General features: G+C 45.2%; 1 pseudogene; it reads right to left on the bottom strand.

Annotated features, from left to right (window-relative positions):
- Positions 1–1,281: 1,281 nt before the first annotated feature.
- On the bottom strand, positions 1,282–1,551 carry LOC114602529 (large ribosomal subunit protein eL39 pseudogene; annotated as a pseudogene).
- Between the last annotated feature and the right edge of the window lie 2,410 nt (positions 1,552–3,961).

The following is a 3,961-nucleotide window of genomic DNA, read 5'->3' as shown; positions in this document are numbered from 1 at the left end:
GAATCCCTGAACTAAAGATACCTCTGTTTAAAGACCTCCAATGAAGAAGAGTCTTCCACCTTCTGAGGGAGTCCGTTCCATTATCAAACAGCTCTTGCCGTCAGAAAGTTCTTCCTTCAGTTTAGTCAAAATCTCCTTTCTTATCATTTGAATCCATTGGTTCAGATCCTATCCCCGGAGCAGCAGAAAATAAGCTTGCTCCATCTTCCTTGAGACAGCCCTTCCATGAGAAGCAGTTTAGTCATGCTGGCCACATGACGCAGAAAGCTGTCTGTGGACAAACGCCGGCTCCCTTGGCCTGAAAGTGAGATGAGCACCGCAACCCCATAGTCGCCTTTGACTGGACTGAACTGTCCAGGGGTTTTCCTTTTACACACCTTCCTGCTTGTCTGTACCCTTCTTAAACTTGGATGCCCAAAACTGGACCATGGATTCCAGAGGGAATCTGGAACCTGACCAAGGCAGAATAGAACAGTATGATTAAGATAAGATTTGGGTTTTGTTTTTTACCTTTCTATTCCACCCTTCCTCTCGAAGGAGCTCAGGGTGGCAAACACAGGCGATAAAACAATAAAAACATCTAAAAACACTTGCGGCTCCTAGTCCAATGCTCTAACTATGTACTAAGTCACACTGGCTTCCAACTTTTGAAGTGCAACCAACTAGCCACAGTAACTATGCTGTGCCTCCATAGCTGGAGGTGTAAATCCCAGTTGCTGGAAGCCATGGGAGAGGAGAGGGCTGCTGGGCTCAGATTCTGCTTATGGGCTTCCCACGGACATCTGGGTTGCTCACAGTGAGAAGAGGATGCTTGACTAGATGGGCCATTTGCAGACCCTCCATGTGTCCCTTTTTTCAAGAGACAGTCCCGGATTTACAGAAGCCATCCTAGTTTCTAATTTGATCCCAGAATGTCCTGCTTTTCCTTAGGACGTCCCTGTTTTCATAGGAGAAATGTTGGAGGGGATGGAGCTATGCAACCCCCGAGCCGAGGAGATAAGTAAATATACAACCTTTAGAAGACATCTGAAGCCAGCCCTGTACAGGGAAGGTTTATAATGTTTAACATTTTATTATGGTTCTCTCCCCCCTCCGTTATTCAGTTTTAAATTAATTCATATTTGCAACAACAAATATTTCTACAAAGGGGGGAAACTGCACAGCACAAGACAGAATTCCAGCCCTGAAAAAGTGGCAGGTTGGTAGGAAGAGGCTATTCTGATGCTCAAGAGCTTGATGCAAGATGCAGAGGCATGCTGGTAAGATTGGAGCTGCTTCTCTTTACAGGCCCAGCTTGGTCCTCCTCCAGGGTCCCCTTTGGGAGTTGTACCTGATTTTATTGCCAGTTTCCATGCGGATCTATTGAGCGATGGGCCGGTTCTGCTTCTGCTTCTTAGCGAGAAACCGCTTGATCTTGAACGTCTTGTGGGAAGACATACTCAAGCTTCACTAACCGCTCACCACAATGGCAACAGACGAAAAAAGACACTTGATTATGTTTTTATATATGTTGAAAGCCACCCAGAGTGGCTGGGGAAAACCCAGCCAGGTGGGCAAGGTATAAATAAAATGATTATGATGATGATGACATAGGATGTCCCTATTTTCATCAGAGAAATGTTGGAGGGTATGTATTTGCCTGATCCAGCAGGGCTGGTCTTATGTTCTTATAACCAAGGAGAGGCAAGGCCTTTGCTGAAGAGGTGAGTCGTGAGAAGGCAGAGGAGGAAGGCCTTGAAGCCTGTCTTCCAACCACACCACCAAGCATGGTACTATCCATGGTACCTCTTGATCTTTCCCATCATGTGTTGAAGTCTGTGGTCAGCAGATTGTTGTCAGTTCCCCAGTGAGGTTGGATGCTTTGTTCTCGTTCTCTGTGTCCCTCGACAATGGCTGTATGTTTGAGCTCTGCAAAGGGGATTTCCAGTGCAGCAAGTGGACTGTAAACACACAGAGAGAGAGGGGAAGCGGAACAGCCACAGCCTGGAAAGCAAAGGAAACCTCAGCTGCTGCTGCCCTGTGCCCACAAAAGGGGAATATTTTTCCTGTTTGTGGTGGTGTGGATGTGCTTGTGATACTAGAGTGTAACTAGGTTGCCAAGTTCACTGTCTTTACAGGGCGTAGAGGGGACTATTTTGCATAAATAGATTCAGGGTGATTTGTTTTTCTCTCCGTCACAGGAGAGGGTAAAATGCAGTGCTGTCGTCTGAGTGTAGGACTAGGACCTGGGAGGCCAGGGTTCAAAATAACCCATTTGTCAACCATGAAGCTCACTTGGGTGGCCACAGGCCAGTCACTGCCTTTCAACCCAGCCTACCTCACAGGGTTGTTGTGAGGATTACGTGAGGAGGGAGAGAATCATGTATGCCTCCTTGAGTACCTTGGAGATAAAGGTGGGGTAGGAATACAAGAAATGGAACGCAAATGCAATGAAGTGAGAGAAGAGGCCTCCTGAGTGCATTTTCTTGCACTCCTTGCCATGAGGGTGGGATCCTGATACACGCACATTATCCTCCATGTGATATCGGGGAGGCTTTGCTGCTGGGAATAGACTGCTGCTTCCTCCCACCTGTTCTAAGCACATTATCCAAAGAAAGGGTGCGAGGAGGGTCCTGCTTTTGGCATGTATCACATAAAGATGCTTCTGTACAGAAGTGCAGATATGACTCCTTCCTCAAACCCAGCCTGGAAGGTTCTGTAATGGACGCCCTATTCACAGCCAAATGTAGACAGGATTAGACACCACAGAAGCTGCACCTCAACAAATCATTATATGAGCCTGGTGTTGCAACTCAGAGAAAGTGAGAAGGGTGCGACACATAGTTGAATTGTTTTGGGAATTATAGGAACAGAACTACCTAAATTGTATAGAAGTTTATTTACCGTGGTACCTCAGGTTAAGTACTTAATTCATTCTGGAGGTCTGTTCTTAACCTGAAACTGTTCTTAACCTGAAGCACCACTTTAGCTAATGGGGCCTCCCACTGCCGCCGCACCGCCAGAGCACAATTTCTGTTCTCATCCTGAAGCAAAGTTCTTAACCCAAGGTAATATTTCTGGGTTAGTAGAGTCTGTAACCTGAAGCGTATGTAACCCGAGGTACCACTGTATGTATGCTACTACAGCAGCAAGAATGCTACTTGCCCAAAAGTGCAAAGCAGAAGTCCCAGCAAAGGAAGAATGGATACAAAAACTTATGGAATATGTAGAAATGGTGAAACTTACCGGAAGAATAAGATATCAAGATAACAAACTTTTCATAAAAGAATGGAAATAGCTTATTGAATATTTAAAGATAAAAACATTGGCAGGATTATTGTAATAACCTGCAGTTTCATAAGAGTATATATTTAAAGTAGATAACTAAACGAGCAAATTAAATGAAGCTGGATATGCAGAAGATATTAAAAAAATAAATTTAAGGAACCGCAGGAAAAGAGGGAAGGAAGTCAAACTCTGAAATGTTAAATTGATTGTAAAACTAATGAAATGTATAAACTTGAAAAGTATAAATAAAAACTTTTCTTTAAAAAAGGAATTATGGAACTCCTTGTCACAGGAGGTAGTGATGGTCACCAACTTGAATGGCTTTTAAAGAGGTTTAGCCATATTCATGGAGGAGAAAGCAGTCTTGACCACTAGGCATGATGGCTATGCTATGCCTCTGCAGCTGGAGGCAGCAATGCTTCTGAATGCCAGTTTCTGGAAACCACAGGAGGGAAGAGGGCTGCTGCATTCGAATCCTGCTTCTGGGCTTCCCTTTGGTGCATCTGGTTGGCCGCTGGAAGAACAGGATCCTGGACTAGTTGGACCATGAACCTGATCCAGCAGGCACTTACATTCTTACGGACCTTTCTTGCCCTTGAACACCAGGAGGAAGAGGTGGAGGAAGCACATTTTAGAGCTGCCAGCAGCCTAGGAGGGGAGAATTCCCACGCGGCTTGGCTTTTGTACCTTCAAT

The sequence above is a fragment of the Podarcis muralis genome, chromosome 7 (assembly GCF_964188315.1).
Source record: "Podarcis muralis chromosome 7, rPodMur119.hap1.1, whole genome shotgun sequence".
Lineage (NCBI taxonomy): Eukaryota > Metazoa > Chordata > Lepidosauria > Squamata > Lacertidae > Podarcis > Podarcis muralis.
The sequence above is the reverse complement of the archived record's forward strand: the minus strand, read 5'-3'. Positions and strand labels throughout refer to the sequence as shown.